This window comes from Eulemur rufifrons, chromosome 16 (genome assembly GCF_041146395.1).
Source record: "Eulemur rufifrons isolate Redbay chromosome 16, OSU_ERuf_1, whole genome shotgun sequence".
Taxonomy (NCBI): domain Eukaryota; kingdom Metazoa; phylum Chordata; class Mammalia; order Primates; family Lemuridae; genus Eulemur; species Eulemur rufifrons.
The window spans coordinates 67,489,006-67,507,363 of NC_090998.1; positions in this window are offsets into that span (position 1 = coordinate 67,489,006).

Genomic DNA, 18,358 nt, shown 5'->3' on the forward strand with positions numbered 1-18,358 from the left:
CTTTTCCCCCATAGCCCTGTCTACACTCTGGCATCCTAGGATCATACTGTGGCTTTAGCATGTGGGAACTGCCACGCGTGTGCTAGAACCCACATTGGAAATTGTCTTTTTAGAATGTGGCTGGGGCTTTCACAGCATGCAGTCATATTTTGAAAGTCATAATATCAGAAGTCATAATAACAGTATTAGAGACACTGGCCACTTGGGCTGGATCATTTGTGAATTCGGTAAAAACAAAATCACACTAATAGTTTTATTTCTTTCAGAGAAAACACTGGTTAAATAAATCAGTTATTTAATTTTAAACTAGTACAGTCAAAGCTGAACCACCACAAATACTGAAAAAAAAAGTCCTTACATCTTTCATCTTTTATGAAAAGCATATTTATTCATTTCTGAGTAGTAAGTCAAAGGAAAGTCTGTCATTATTCTAATTCTTCTGTCTATTATGGCCTTGGCCATAAACCTTTTAAGGAGATATTGTCACATGGGATCATGGTACAGTAAAACCGGGAAATCTCCACTGTAAAAGAAATGGCATGCAAACTGAGCTAAGCAGACCTAACAGTATTTTTCCCCTTTAGGGATGTGTTCAACTCATCCTCCTTGTTTTTAATGCACTCAAAGGCTCAGCCTGACTAATTCATACTCAGAACAAATTGCATAGTACTCCAGACTGACACTTCCAAAGTTCATCCGTTTTGTAGTTGCTTGACATTAGAAAAGGGCAAGTTTTGAGAAAGGAATAAAATAGATTTTCTCACTCTGTTGGTCATGTCTCAAAAACAGCTGAACGGGTTTTTTGAAACTTCATTTATAAAATAATCTATCATTCAACATTCACCATTTCAATATTAAGACTAACAAGTCAATTATTTTTCAAAAAATCTATCTCAAGATTTTAAATGATATTAAAAAATAAGTTCTATGAGGATAATAACTTTGTCTCTTTCATTTATAAAACACAGAGCCTAGCACAGTATCTTTCACTTAATAGATATTTCTTTGAATAAGCATCAATTTAATGAATGAGTAAAAAGGATTTTATTTCAGTATATGAGCATCGTGTACAAGTGAAAAGCCTAGAAAGATAATCCTTAAGTTATTAAGTCATGACAAATCTTATTTCTGGCAATTAGACTGAAATTATTAATATACAGCACCAACAATGGGCAAGAAACATTCAAATGAATTTATAACAATCCATCTTCTTGCAGACATATCCTGTAGGTTTATCTCTGACTTGTTAGGGCTACTTCAGTTTGATGCATGCACTAACCTAATTCAAACCAGCCTTGTTAAGAAAAAAGGATTTATTAAGGATTGTAAAAGTGACTTCTGGGAATCTATATTGATTCTAATATCAGGATGTTTAGATCTAAATGTTAAAGTACTGTGTCAGGGCTTTTACTTCTCCCTTCATCTTTGATGGCTCCTTTTGTCAGCTTTCTCTTCTGCATGTATGTTTTCAGCTTTTATTATATAAGGAAGAGTGACTTTTCTGGGATTTCATCTATAAATTAAATCTCATTTATGATTATGATTATGTGGTCATATGCTCAGCCCTGATCTACCACTGAATCAGAGATATGGGAGTACACTGATTGGCTCACATTTTGAGTTGTGCAGCTAGTCAGGAGGCAATAGGACAATCACTATAATTGACAGGGACACCAGGGAAGAGGAGGAAGTAGTTCTATACTGGAAGAGTTAGTACATTGATTACACAAATGGCCTCAATCCTCTCCCCACTCTCTGTTTACATACCCTTTGAAATGCAGTATGATATTGTAGCTATTTCTATAAAGAGTGGGGACCATTTCCCTAATCTTTGGGTCTGGGATAGCTTTGTGATTTGCTTTGGCCAATGCTTCTGCTGTCTTTATTAAGCCCTAGAACTACCATGAGAGTGAGCACTACCTAGGCTGCTGGAGGATAAGAAACCACATGTATTGACCTCTCTCAGGCAAGGCCATCTGAGATCAGTCATAGCCCAGGCAACCCTCCAATTAACTGCAGATGCAAGAATGAGCCCAGCTGAGCTCAAGCAAGCTAACTCACCTAGACTAATCTATCTCACCCAGATCAGTAGACTTAGGGATAGCAAACATGTAAGGGCTTAAGCTAGTAAGTTGTGGGCTAGTTTCTTTCACACACAAAAAAGTATGTTGGATAAATAAATCACATTTATCCTATGAGCTTATTGCTGAGATCCAGTCTACATTATATTTTTATCTCATACTCTGTACCTTTTCTTCTCAGCCTCTAAGCTAATCATGATGAACCTGGAACAGAAATGGTAGAAAATGAGAAAGTAGAGATAAACTAAATGGGTGAGTGAGAAAGACAGTACTAAATAATTTAAGAAATATTTATTGAGCATTTACTCAGTGCTGGGCACTGGGCAACACCAGGGCTATAATATTGAAGACAATAGATCAAGTAACTGCTCTCCATGAAACTTACTAATTTTAATGTTGTGAAACTTACAAGATATTGAACATATTAATGCATAAATAAAAATGCAATATCTCCATGCTATGATTAAAAATAAAGTGGAAAAGGGGACTGGGAGTAATTTATACAGGGTAATCAGGAAAGGCCTCTCAGTTTTGCATTTGAGCAGAGACCTGAAATACATGAGGGAATGGGCAAAGATCATAACTCTAGGAAGAATGTTCCAGACAGAAGGAACATCAAATCCAAAACTCTAAGGTACGAGTATATTTGGATCATTTGATAAGTACTAAAAAGCCAGTATGACTAGAGCAAGTGAGCAAATGGCATAAAGATACGAAATGATTTAAAAGGGATGGCAAGCAATCAGAACATACAGGGCTTGGCCGGGCACGGTGGCTCACGCCTGTAATCCTAGCACTCTGGGAGGCCGAGGCGGGTGGATCGCTCGAGGTCAGGAGTTCGAGACCAGCCTGAGCAAGAATGAGACCCCGTCTCTACTAAAAATAGAAAGACATTATATGGACAACTAAAAATCTATATAGAAAAAATTAGCCGGGCATGGTGGCGCATGCCTGTAGTCCCAGCTACTCAGGAGGCTGAGACAGGAGGATCGCTTGAGCTCAGGAGTCTGAGGTTGCTGTGAGCTAGGCTGATGCCACGGCACTCACTCTAGCCTGGGCAACAGAGTGAGACTCTGTCTCAAAAAAAAAAAAAAAAAAAAGAACATACAGGGCTTTATATGTCATTGTAAGATTTTTGGAAGGGAAAGTAGATATTGAATCAAAAGAAGTATTTAGTTACTATAAATTAATGAATGGTTTTCCATTGTTGATTGCAACTGTTCTGGAAACAATTTAAAATATTTGTCTTCAATGATTAGATAAATGGCTACATCTGGCAGAATAATTGTATAACTCCTTATAATGAATAGATATTATGAAATATAATATTCATTAAAATGCATGTTCTATTATGTGTATTACATAGAAGAGTCTTATTGCTCAAGAGATATCATTCCTTAAAATGGTCAGTACAAGATTACAAGATTCAGCATTATAAGAAAATAACAGATCTTGTGACTAACATAAATTGTTTAGTAATGTTAAAAGTGGATATAAACAGTGCTGTATGCTTTTGAGATCAGCTGACAATTAATAGTTCTGAATCTTTTTTTATTTCTTCTTTTTCTTTTTTTTCTTTTTCCTTTCTTTCTTTTTTTTTTTTTTCCATTTTGAAAAAGATGATCCCAGAAAGTAAGCTGAAGCAAGAAATTAATAGATTAATATTGCAAGGTACACAAAGTTAATTCTAGGGGATTGACCACAGCTATCGTCATGGTAACAAGGTGAACCCAGGTTGATAGAATGGTAAGTCAAAAAAAATAGAAAGGGATTTTGCCACTAGAGCAGCAGAGTGAATAATAATTTGGCTATGGAGAAATTTGCAATGAGTAAGAAGAAGCCAGAGAGTCATTTCTTGATATAATTTTCCGAAAATGATATCATGTTACTCACAGTCTCACTTAATATCTTCTCAAATACAACTCTTGAGACCCTTCCAGAGAGTATCAATCCTCCCTAAGTTGTCCCCATACTTTCTGAACTTCCATAATAAAGATTAGGCTGGAATTATAAAGAAGATAACTTTTTACACTAACTAGATCACCTTAAGAATAACTTTATGAGACTGTATTTTCCCGTTTAATCAAATCATATGCCTCTTAGCAATACTGTAATGGAACGAGTCTATCCTGCACAGTTGATTAAACATTGTATTTTTAATTTTAAAATAGGCATCAAGCCCCTTACTTAAAAAAAAAATTAGAAGATTACTGGTATGAACTTTGTAACAACTTATTTCTGAGTCTTAACCATTTCTCCTCCTCACAAAAAGTAAAACTGGGGGAAAAAATAAGCTCATTTTCATAAAAATTATGAAACATAAAACTGGAAGATTGTAATTTGCTTTAAAATCCTGCCAGAAAAGTTAAGACAAGTAAAGCAGTGTAGGAACTTCTGTAAGAAGTTGCACAGGAGGCAAGATGCAGATTTGGAAGCACTGAGAACCCCAGCAATGGTGAAAATCAGACACCTTCAGTAAAAAAGCACTCATAAAAGGTGAGTGCCTCAACATTAATAAGAACAGCTATGAGCAGGCCACGTTTTTTTTTTTTTTGAAGAAACATGAGTAAAAGAGGGGAGAGAAGGTGGCCAAGTTAGCATTTGTGCATGTATGCGTTTTATAGAAAAGGATGTAGGAAAATGGAGTACTAGTCAAAATATTTTCAATCACTTAGAAAATGTATTTATGAGGAACACTGCATTCTATACCACACTTGAAATAGTTCAAAGGAGCTTTTTTTTAGATGACTTTCTCATGAATGGGAAATGATTCTTATGAAAATTAAAACAGTAAGGCTAAAGAAAAATAACTCGTTATCAGATGGCTAATTATACTCAGATCCATTTTTAAAAGTAACAATTATCCTTTTGACCAAACTTGTTATTAAATGATTGTTTTTAACCATCCAATTGTCTTCAAAGTAACAGAATAAAAATATTTCATAAAACAGCAAACACAATGGTTCCATTTATATATAGTGTGTGCATAAAACTGGAAGAATAAAATTTTAATAGTAATGTCTTCTGGGTGATGATCTAGCAAGTAATCTTAAATTACTTCCTTGGGACTTTTCATAACTTCTATTTAAAAAAAAAAAACAGAAGCTATTTTTATTTTAAAGGTTTTAAGCTACTAAAAATTCTTTTTCTAATGCAAAATTATTTTCTTTCCAAACTCATTTGAGAATATAGACAAAAATACCCATAAAGCAATGAAGCAATGATATTGTATATCCACATTGTTTTTTTAATGGCTTGTCTATAAATGTAAACTAAAAAATAGCACAGAAGATAATCATATTCTCTGTGTCACTTCAGTAGTTGAAATATCAAAGATAAAATTCTTTAATACTTTGATAAGATACCATAATGACCTCATGTTTGAGGTATGCCTCTCTTTTAAAAATACATATTCTGAGAATGATTTTGTAGTTGCTTGCTTCAAATTCACTCCATTTATTAATTTAAGACAGAGTATGCAATTTCTAAACATTATGAGATTCAACACTTTTTAATCTCTTTTTGCCTATAGTTGAGTTCATCTAAGCAGGCGATCTTCTCTTTTTCTCTTTAATTGTTCTCTTTCAGAATCATAAAACAGTTTCTGGTAATTAATAAAAAAGTGAAGTTGTTTGAAGGTGAAGATAGTTCAATACATTATTCCTTACACAGAGTCAAGAGGCTGAGATAGATAATTTTTGAGTTTCTTAAAGATACACTTGTGAAATCTTAACAAAAAACTAGTCTGGGTTATGAAAGCTAAAGAGAGGATTATTTCATTCTATATGAAAATTGATTCACTAACCCACTGCCCTGATGACTGTCATCACCATTTATGTAGATTTATTTTATTGAAACATATAAATAAGCAGCCAATTCTTTTCACAGTAAAGAGAAAAGAAAAAAATAAATAAAAGAATCAAGGGACCAAAAGTTCCTCATTTCTTTTTAAATATAGAGTGTGGTTTCTCAACCTTGGCACTATTGGCAAATTGGTCCACATAATTCTTTGTTGTTGGAATAGGATGGAGGATAAGGGGTGTCTTGCATATTATAGGAAGTTTAGCAGCATCCCTGGCCTCTATATACTAGAGGCCCAAACTCCCCCAATCAAGACAACCAAAAATATTCCCAGGCATTGCCAAAATTCCCCTGAAAGCAGAGTCACCCCCATGTGAATACCACCCAGATAAAGAAATAATTATAATCAGAAAGTGTTTGATGTTGTACGTTGTGCAAACTGGCAGAGCTGAGGGATGGGAAGAATTAGCCTACAAAGCGGTGTATTTTATTGAAATATTAGTCTTATTCAAACTGTTGGTAATTTTATTTGGTAACATCAGTGCCTCAACTGCTTTTACTCTTGTAAGGAAAAGGAAGCTTTTGGTAGGTGTGTGAGAATAGGTTGTTATCCAGTGAGAATGTGCTGAAATGGTGTTTGGCCTACAAATATATTTTTACATTCATGGAGAGTCAAAGATAGACAGGAAGTTGTTAATTATCTCGTCTCTGAAAACTCCCTTAGAACGTCTTCTCAACAAGTGAATCAAAAACACTCCAGAAATATAAGGTCACCAAATATCTCAGTTTGCTTGTGATAGTGGCTTGTTTATGCCTATTGTCTCTGCATAATTATTAATAGCAATTTCTTTCACTCTAAAAAGTGCCTTAGATTGGATATGGTCATCCTAAAAAATGTAATCCTTTGTCAGTCTTAATCTACTACTTCTGCTCTATTAATAGTTCCTGGTCTTCCATTTCTAATTATTTCAAAATGACCTAATGAAACACGTTGGAGGCAACCACTGGAGGGTCAATATAGTCTGGTATTTAAAAGCATGAATTCTAAGGTCAGAAAATCCAAGTTCAAATTCTAACTCTGTCACTTATTAGCTATGATATTTTGGATCTCAGCCTTCTTATCTTTAAAATGGGATTAACAATAGCAGCTGCTTACTCATGAGACAACATACCTAAAATATTTAGAACATTTCTTGGTGCAATATTAATCCTTTCTTGATTCATCGTCTTGGCCCTTTTTCCATGCTTTGCATATTGAAAGAAAGTAAAGGAATCTATACACATCTTTTTCCTTATAATTTGAAATTGTGGCATCAACTTACTAAATGTAGAGTTCCAATGTTTTTCATCTGCTATTTCAATACAATTTGAATCATGTTGCACTTGATAATTTATGTTTTATCTGCTTGATTTTGTGTTTATATTATTTTTAATACTACATATTTAGATGGTGATGATGATGATGATTACTTTATTTTATTATTTCTGGAGAATTATGTTTGACATTTACATGGCCAGGAATTGGGAGGATTATTAGTGCAGGTAGATTTCTAAAATGGCCCCAATGATTCTCACTTCCTGATAGTCACATCTATTCCTAATCTCTTCTTTCCATTTGAATATGGGAAGGGACTTGCTTCTAATCTGTAAAATATGACAAAGGTGATGAATATCACTTCTGTGATTAGGTTTTGATAGATTGTAACTTTCATGTTGTTGACACATTCTCTGTATTGGTTCTTCTGGTTATACACTTCAATGGAGCAAACTGTCATGTTGGAAAGAATTTTGTGGCAAAGAACTGAGGCCATCAGTCCAAAGACCCAAAGAACGGAATACTGCCAACAACCACATAAACTTAGAAGTGGATCCTTTCCCAGTCAGTTTTTGACATGATCAAAGACCGAGAACCTCTTGATTGTAGTCTGTGAGAAACCCTAAAACAGAGGATCCAGCTGACCTGTGTTCAGATTTCTGACCAACACAAACTGTGAGATAATAAATGTGTTCTGTTTTAAACAAAGATTTTTGATAATATAATAGTAAGCACTCGATAACTTATACAAAAATAGAGAACTGTCAATACATGCTCATGATATTTTGTTGCCTAAAATTACTTTGAATAAAAAATAAACATGTTGCTTCTCCTCCATATTTCTTTTATTGACTTTATCCTTCATGATTCATGTAAATCTCTGTGTAAAACTCTTCAAAAAAAATTGGGTTAAAAGTGAAGAGAAAATGAAACAGTGTAAATTAAAGAGGACTTGTTTAGTTGTTTGCTTTTGTTCATTTAGTTGGTTGGTTGGTTGGTTGGTTTTGAGATAGGAGATTTCTGTGGTCCGAATGTTGGTGTTTCTTCAAAATTCATATGCTGAAATCCTAAGCCCCAAGGTAATGTTATTAAAAGGGGGGGACTTTGGGAAGTGATTGTGTCATGTGGATGGGATTAGTGTCCTTATAAATCAGGCCCTATAGTTCCAGCTACTTGGGAGGTTGAGGTGGGAGAATTGCTGGAGCCCAAAATTCAAGTCCAGCCTGGGAAACAACTCTAAAAACAAAAAAATTTAACAACATCCTAGAAAGTCCTCTTGTCCTCCACCATGTGAGGACACAGCGATAAGTCACTGTCTATAAGCCAGAAAGCAGGCCTTTACCAGACACTGAGTTGGTTTTGATATTGGACTTTTCATCCTCTAGAACTGTGAAAAAAAAAATTTTTGTTGTTTATAAGCCTACTCAGCTTATGGTATTTTATTATAGCAGTCTGGATTTACTAAGACAGAGATACTATAGAACTGCAGTCCCCAACCCACCAGCCATGGACTGGTACCTGTTCGTGGCCTGTTAGGAGCCCGGCTGCACAGCAGGAGGTGAGTGGCAGGTGAGGGAGCGAACCTTCATCTGTATTTACAGCTGCTCCCCATTGCTTGCATCACCTGAACACTACCTCCTGTCAGATCAGCGGCGTCATTAGATTCTCATAGGAGTGCAAACCCTATTGTAAACTGTGCATGCGAGGGATCTAGGTTGTGTGCTCCTTATGAGAATCTAATGCCTGATTATCTAAAGTGGAGCTGAGGTGATTATGCTAGCAGTGGGGAGCAACTGCAAATATAGATTATCATTAGCAGAGAGGTTTGACTGCACAGTAATGTGACATGCTTGAATCATCCCCAAATCACACCCCCCTCCCAGCTACATGGAAAAATTGTCTTCCATGAAACCGGTCCCTGGTGCCAAAAAGTTGGGGACCGCTGCTAAAACATGAATAATCCAGGGAGAGGAAGAGATAGATAACAATGGAAGTGTAAGAGAGACATTCAGAGGAGAAGTTCTTGAGAAAACCAGCTGGGGTAGCATCCAGAGCATCACAGGAGGTGGGGTTCATGCCTGACAGGAAAAACACACTATATCCCTCACTTTTCAAAAGGCAGGACATAGGGGGCAATTACTCAAGTATACTGGTAAATTTGCTGAGGACCAGGACATGGAATTCATGAGTCAATATAAAATAATTTTGATGTAGTAATATAAAACTGATGAACTATATAGAACATAATTAAACCTATTTCTCAAGAAATAGAAAGTAGTCTTAATTCCTTTAGTTTGATTTGAGAGAACACAGATATACAACTCGTGGGTGCTGTCTTGTATTCTCCCTTTTGTAAATATTTTTAACATGTGAAGAAATACAAGAAAATGTGTGCTTTTATCTGCTATCAAAAATAATTAAGTACTCAGATGTATTCAGTACTGGATCTGCACCCAAAGAGAAAGCTAAAATTGAATTTGTACCTTTGAAGAACTACTCATGTTTTAACTTAGCCTCAAACATAGCTATTTATTCATGTTACTCTCAGTTTGTGTTACCCAGTTATAAAGAATCAGATTTGTCCTAGCCTTTGATCACTGGGCATTGAAAAATACCTTCTTGGATATGAACTCAAGAGGATTTTATCATAGTCTAATTCTGTGAGGCTGCTGGCTTCCTGCCCAGATACCCTGAAATGCAGGTCAGCTGGTGAAATGATCATGTTCTTGTCTCCACAAGAAGCAAATGATGCCCTTTTGCTATCTATAGACTCCCAGGGCACATTCAAATCCATCCTAGGTAGAAGGAGACAAATGGAAATAGAAAGGTTCATGGAAAAAGTGCACAATATACATACTGAAAAGGTTCTACAACACCAGTGTATTATTCATCATTGCCATCTATGAATGCATTGTTATCAGGGAGCAATGAAATGAGAAAAATGAGGACAGTGGACTCATTACTTCATAATCTTATGTAAATTTAAAAAATTGTTCTTTATTATTATAACTATTGTAATTTTTATTTTGTGTCCTAAAATATATTTTACACAACTTGGGTAGCAATAAAATTTTGTTCATACTATTCTCAGCAAAATTAAAATTGTCAATCCTATAATGAAACTCTAATATCTGGGAAATACTAATCTTGGCTAAACTTGCCAGTCAGTTTATATTTCACAGAAGAGTGGCTAATAAAATGTACTCTAAAATTAGATTATTGGCTTCACACCTTACCCCTATGAATAGCATTCATCTTGGGAAAGTCATTTAACTAGTCTATTCCTAAATTTTCTCAAATTGTAAAATAAATTAATAAAAGGAATTTTAAAAATTTCACAAATGAAGACTATTTGTTAATTTTCATTTAGAAGTTAATTTCTATTTATTCAGGTATCATTTTAAACCAGTAACCTGTTCATGGAACTAAAACCAATTTTACCTGCTCATCAAAAAGAATAATCCACCATGACCAAATGGGCTTCATCACAGAAATGCAGGAATAGTTCAACGTATAATTGAAGCACGAAGTTATTTAATGCCTAATGGATGAAGGTAGAGCCCAAGGTCTAATTAGCAATTTTAAGATACATCTGTGGCATTACATTAGGAACACAGTAGGTGCACATCTTAGGGACTCATGAACATGCTGAGAGAGAAACAAAGTATTCAGGGATATGTGGATGCTTATACAAACTGCCTTCATGTAAACAAAAATTGGCTGGACAGATATCTATCTATATACCTCAGTTAGATAGTTCTGAAAGCATACATATAAATGTTTCCTTTCAAAGTTTCTTTTTTAAAAAAAAAGATATTTTGATAAATTTATTTAAAAATTAATGCTTACTAGTATCAAAAAAGTATTTTTCATATCTGATTTTGGTTTGTATGTAATAGTTGTTTATGTTGGCTTTATTTCAACACTGTTATAATTTTAAGCAAAATGTAAGCTCTGGGAGATTTTCTTTTCTGTTTTCTGGTATGCAGTATCTATCTTAAATCACAAAATTTAGAATCAAATTAATTTGTCCTGGGTGTTAAAGTTGGTAGACACTGGTGAAAAAACTATCCAACAAGCATTCTGAAATGACTTCACCCCTTCCCCAAGAGGATTAAAACAAATTGCTCAGCAGTCTGTTTTTGCACTCAATAAAAATGGGTGTCAATAAATCCAACTTTAAATCACAACTATGAATTCTTTAATATTCCGGATCAATTTGTGAAAAGAGGATAAAAACTTTTCAGAGGCACAGTGGGATACACCAACCTATGAGAAAGCAATACCCTTAGATACAAATCAATTACTTATCCACAGAAAAAGAATGCAAACCTAGAGCTAGACTATTATTTCAGATCCAATTTCTAGTTATCTCTTGAATATCTTTGCTGTCACAGAAAAATATGTTGGCAAATTCACAACATTGATCCAATGTTGGAAGACATTTTTCAGAATCTCTTTCAATGTAAAAGAATATAAAAACTCTATGAAATTGCATAACACTATTGTCTACCTGATGTACGTTTAGATGTTTGTAAATATTATTGTTCACAATTTTCAATGTGATTTAATGTTGCAATGCACAATTGCCTTTTTCATAAAAACATGTTTAAACTTTCGATACCAATATAAAATCTCTCTTTCAAAATGATCATATTTAGGAAAAACATTTTCAAACTCATTCTCTTCTTTTGTAACCTCTCATTTAGTCTTTCTGCCACCCATTTCTCACCACTGCCATGCAAGTCCACTCTTTAATACAATAAAAGTGCTATTTTATTTAAGAACAGATCTGGTCTTCATACACGTCATAGTATGTGTTCCATCACCGAAGTTATTTATTGAGTACCAGCTTTGTGTTATGCACTGTGTAAGCACTGGGGACCCTAGGGAAAGATAAATATCAGTAAGGCATAAAAGCCTAAAAAAAGCTTGACAGTTTTCTATTGGCTTTTCACTCTATAGTTTGAAATATGTGAATCCAATTCCTAACCCAATCAACTTCTGTAGCTCAATTTCTCTTCATTCCACTTCATGTACTCAACTCTCCATTTACACTGAGTTTCTCCCCCTTACTTGAATATTCCATGTCCCTTTATTCTTCTGTGCTTTTGTCCACAATATACCCCTCTCTCCCAAAATGAAATCTTAACCTGTCAGATTCCCACATACTTCAAGACCAAGGTCCAAGTTATATCTTAAGCAGTAAAATATTTTCTAAATCTCCTAGTAAAAGATATTCACTTCCTCCTCAGAATTCCCTACATATTTTGTTCTTTCTTCATTTGCATCATTATTAAAAAGTATACTTCAAAGTTATATTTTTACAGAAAGTGAGGGATGGAAATTTTAAAAAATCATTTAAAATCTTAATGTTACAAAAGAATAATGTGAAATAAATCTATTGCTGTTAATTAAACAAATATTATGTTATCAGAAAGAAATGTGGTTGTTTTGTCTTTTCACAATAAAGTAGGCTGTAGGAATAGAGAAAAGATAATGATTTACTTCATGGTAATATTGAAAAACTCATGCACCAAATATAAAAGTGAAAAATAAAACCGTTTTGTACAACCAAAATATATTAATATGCATTTTTTCAAAAAGTTACTTTTACAGGACATTGAAATGCCTGACACTCAAAGGAGCTGATACTAGCATAGCAAAATGGTAGAGACTTTTTTTTTCCAGATTACATTAGACCATTCAGAAAATGCAATCACTCTTGTGGGCAAAATCACCAGGGGGGGAAAAAAAAAAGTAAAAAGAAAGTCTAAAAAGCAGGTAAATTTAAGGATATACATGTTAAAGTAAATATCTAGCAAGAGTTAATGCAAATGGACCACTAATGTATTTAATTATATGAAAATTTCTCCCTGATGTGAGGGAAAAAACCCTAAAACTTATTAAAATAAAAGAATTCATAAAAGTTACAGTATAGAAGGGAGTAGAGTGTGGTGTTTAGTTTTCTGTGACAATTCGGCTATGCCATAGTCCACAGCTGTTCAGTCAAATACTAACCTAGGTGCTACTGTGAAGGTAAATTGTGTATGAGATTAAAGCCCATGAAAAGTTGACTTTGAGGACATTATTTTGGTTAATCTGTGTGGGCCTGATTAAATCAGTTGAAAGACATTAAGAGCAGAATTGAGGCTTCTCTGAAGAGGAAGAAACTCTGTCTGTGGATAGCAGCTTCTGATCATGCACCAGTATTCAGTCTGCCCTACCTAAAAGCCTGCCTTGAGGATTTCAAATTTGCATTGCCACCTCCCAAAATCATGTAAGCCACTTCCTTGCAGTCAAAATCTTAATATATATTTCCTATTGATTATGTTTCTCTGGTCAATTCCTGACTCATATATGGAGTTCAGTCACTTAATGTGCCATGCTTACGATCCCTTTCAGGCAATACATAGCCATTTAGCAAGTAGTTATTTCAGAGTTATGGGCAAGCAATTAAATTCAGCTAGTCTTTTCCCAGCATTTGACTAATCAATCTATTTAATCAAAATGGTTTTCCTTCCTGGTTGAGTAATTTACCATGACCAAATTTCAACTCCCTATTTTGCCTCTAAACAAGTTAATCTTCTGGTGTTCCTAATCTGAGCTGGCACATCTAGGCTCATCCCAGAAACCTAGGATCTCTAACACATCTCTTTTTCTCATCTTCCACCTCAAGTCCATCCCTCTTTACCTATACACAAAGAACTTAGGGGAGATTGTGGGTAAAGTTCTGGGAGGTGAGAAACTGTAGATAGAATTTTACATAGAATTGAGAAAATGGCAATGGTTCAATTCCAAATATAGCACATAGCCCACTTATCTCTTTCTGCACTGCCACTTTCCTATTCTATGGTCTCATGCTTCAAAACATATTTTTGATCTTATTTCCTCAGAAGGGTCTTTACAGACTGGCTTATCTTCCATTTTATTATAGTGTCTTTCTAATTCATTATAATGTCTTGCTTAACTCTCTTAAAGTTGCCTTCATTCTCTATTCCTGTTCCTTACTTTCCCTCCAAGGTCTAACTACTATCTTGAGTTTAACAGCATAAGTTACTTTTGCTCTTTTTTTGAACTTCATAGAAATGGAACATAGAGTATGATTTAATGCTGGTTCGTTTTTCAACATTGTCTTTGTGAAATGTTTATCCACACTACAGTATGCAATTGTTTAATTGTTCATTTTCATTGCCATATAATATACCATTTTACAAATATACCATGATTTATTTATCCATTCTACTGATGATAGAGATTTAAGTTATTTCCAGGTTTGGTCGTTATCCATGACATTGCTATAAAATTTCTCCCATGTCTTTTCCTATACCTACACCTGGATTTATTTTGTGCATACAGTTAGGATTAGAAATGCTAGGCTATAAAACACTAGGTTTAGCTATAGTAAATATTGTCAAACAGGTTTGAAAGTGCTTGTACTCTGACTAACGAGTGTCAGTTTCTCCAAACACTTGAAATTTCCTTACAAACACTTGAGATTTTCAGTCTTTTTTCATTGTAGCCACTCTGATGAGTATGTAGTAGAATCTGATTATTGCTTTAATTTGAAATTCCTGATGATTAACATGGTTAAGCGTATTTTCATATGTTTATAGACACTTATATATTCTTTTTAGTAAATATGTATTCACATTTTTCCTATTTGCAATTGAGTTGCATGTCATTTTTATTGATTGTAAAATTTCTTGAAACAGTTATATATTTTAATGTATTTATAGTGAACTATATAATGACTATTTTTCCATTCTGTGTGATCTTCCTTATACTCTATCAATCACTTTTTTGATGAATAGATATTATCTATCTTAATATAGTTGACTATATTAATATCTCCTCATATAGCTAGTGTTTTTATGTCTTTAAGAGATCTTTGCTTACTCCATGATCACAAAGGTATCCTATCTTTACTTCAAAAAGGTGTATTCATTTGCCTTTAACAATTAGATTTGAAATCAATCTAAAATTGATTTTGCTTATTTTATAAGGTAGACAATGTCTTTTTTTATTTACAGATATAGTCTAAGCACCCAGCAATAGGTACTGAATTAATATTTCTTGAATAACTGAATAAATGGATGAATGAAAACATATGCTTGGTTTAGTTCTAAAAAAATAAGGTATGTAAGATGCCTTCTGTATACCAGACATTGTAGGTGGGATGTTCAAAATTCTGTTTCCAACCACATTATCCCTTCTCTAATACAAATATTATATCTTTATGTCCTAGCTTCATTCCATTACAGCCAGAGACAGCTATGTGGCCCTATGCAGATCAATGCAATATCAGCAGAAATCAACTAGCTGCATCCCTTTCTTTTTCTCCTCCACTAGACTGTAATAGGTACATAGATATGATGCCTGAAGGTTCAATAGCCATATTGTAACTATGAGGTTACAAGAATGAGAACAAAAAAAATTAATAAGAAAAAATATATCTAAGCAAGAATAAAACAAGAGCCCTGGTCCAAAGGGCATAATTAAACATCTATACCAATCATATCCCTAAACTTTTTGTTATATTACAAATAAACAACTTTAATTTACTCTTATTTCTAACCAAAGACACCCTTAAGTGGAGCAATCTAAGGGAACAATCAACATTTCCCGTGTGAGAGTGTTATAATACTTTAAAGGATCACTTCCTCATCCAACATGAATGAATGATGGTGGAAGGAATGTCCTTCCTCTCAGTTTGTGTTATGCTTATGTGAGTCAGAAAATCCTGGCCTAAAACTTGAATCCTGGCTTTGCAGTCTTCCTAGTTATTTTGCTCTTGAAAAATTTACTTAATATCATCCACTGGTTTATAGTTTGCTTTCTTTCAAAAAATAAAACAAGACAGGAAAAGAGCCTTCTTTGAGAATTATTTTGGAAGAAGGCTTATTATAATGTCTGAAAGATACCTGATACAAGGAAGTTTTTAAATAAATATTAGGTATATTCCTTCACTTTTCATTATAGTACATTTATAGTATGTACTTGAAAAAAGCATAAAATAAACAAAAAATAAATCAAGACAAATTATTTTTATCTTGGATAAACTACTATATCAATAAAAATATGCAATAGAAATAAACTTTATCCAAATGGCAGCTATCTGGGAAGCTATATTCTGGTATACATGGGATATATTTGAAGTTCAGTTAAAACATATTTTACCTTGTAGAATAATATAGCAGGAATGTTTTCTATTATTTGTGATGTTACATGTTACTAGTAACCACAAATTTGAGTTATTATTTCATGGCAATCTAATAAATTATCATGGCCTAAGAAGTTCATCATGCTTCCAAATATATACAAGTTATTATCAAACAGTTGCATGTTGGATATTACCAGAAAATGTATTCCATATTTTCAGGAAAACTCTCTAATTATTTGATGGGAAGATGGTTTATTTACCCCCAAATCTATAATCGTATGGGAAATGTTTCTTTATAATACTTTCATATTGTTTCTCAAGAAGGTAACAGCACAATTTTGAGATTTATAATCTAGTATCTGTAATTTGTGTATGTGTCAATGCATTAATAAGAGAAAATTTATTTTTTTTCAGAATAGAAAATTGATTCATAACTTAAGTCAGTTTATACTAATAGGATACTGCATTGATTTAAATATTTGATTTGTTTGTCAGACAAGACAGACAGGTTAAGCAACAAAGAAAAATAAGACCAATTTTTTAAAAAGACTAAAATGCACTTGAAATTGATAAAGCACCCATTTTAGATGACATACAAAGCATTAAGAAGATTAAGGGAAAAGAACAAATAAATCAGTAAACCTTTACCCGACCTTTTAAAAATTTCATTAGGCTTAGAAACATTCTCAAGGAATGAAAAATAACAGATCTTTCTGCCTTTTTTTTTTTGTTGTTGTTGTTATTCAGGAATAAATCAAGAAATTATATCCTAATCAACTGAAGATGTGCATTTCAGAAAATCAGTGGGCTGTAAGGGAGAAAATACTAGCAAAGCTTATTACTACACAGCCCAGTTATTTCACTATTGAAAAAAGAACGTCATGCCAAATTTTAGCAGTTCTTAGAAAATATTACAGCAATCAAATGCAAGGGAATTTTATAGCTGTTAGAAAGTGTCATCATTAGTTTCTTACAGAAAATTCTGTCAGAAACTTTAAAAACTGAAAATAAAATATAACCAAAACCTCGGAGCAGCCTATCAAATGATACAGTAAATATATATAATTCTCTTTGCAAAAAGCAAGCTGAGGTATTTGTGGAAAGAACAGGGAATTATGACACCTTATATTTAGTTCTTGCTCCTGTTAAGGCACATTTACATTTGTTATCTCATTTGAGTCATTAAATAACATTGAAATATATAAGAAATTAATATGCCTCACTTTAAAAATTAAAAGATACGTTAGAGTGCACCCAGAGAATTTGACTTTTCGACTAGACTTTTGCTTTCCTCACTATTTGTAAAGGATCATCAGTGCTGCTTTAAATTATGGAAATAAATTACAAGAAGGTCGAGTCAGTATTACAGCAGAAAAATCCTGAGAAAATGGATGGGAAGAAAGAATATAATTCATGGCCTGAAGCTATTAGTGTTTGTTGTAACCTGCTTTGCCATTGCACTGTGTAATTCTGAGTTTTACAGTTGTGCCAACAAATGCTAATCAATTTGTAAATAACTTTGGGGATTATATATTAATATGTATACACATATATAATCCCCAAACAATAGTAACTATTCAACAAAAATTTGAGCTTGGATAACTATTATAAAACACAGAATAAGGTGCAATTTCTATAAAAGTCTTAATATGATGTTAGCATACAGACACACAAACACACACAATGATTGCATATGTTTTGAGATATGTAAGAACTTCCTGAAGATGGAAAAAGATAAGATCAAGGCAATGGACAATTCTCTTCAAGGAGGATCGCAGTCCTAAAGGATGAGCATGTGAAAACTGCAAGTATTAACAACAGGTATAAATATGACATATAAAAAATAAATATACTTTGTGTTACATAACTAATTTAAAATCCAAGTTCTTCTATATTTTCCATCGCCCCAACTTTCTTCTTCAGCCTCTTTGGCTAATGATAGAGGAAACATCAGTTATTTTAAGGCCTCCCCTCCCCTACAGTCTCATGGATACAAAT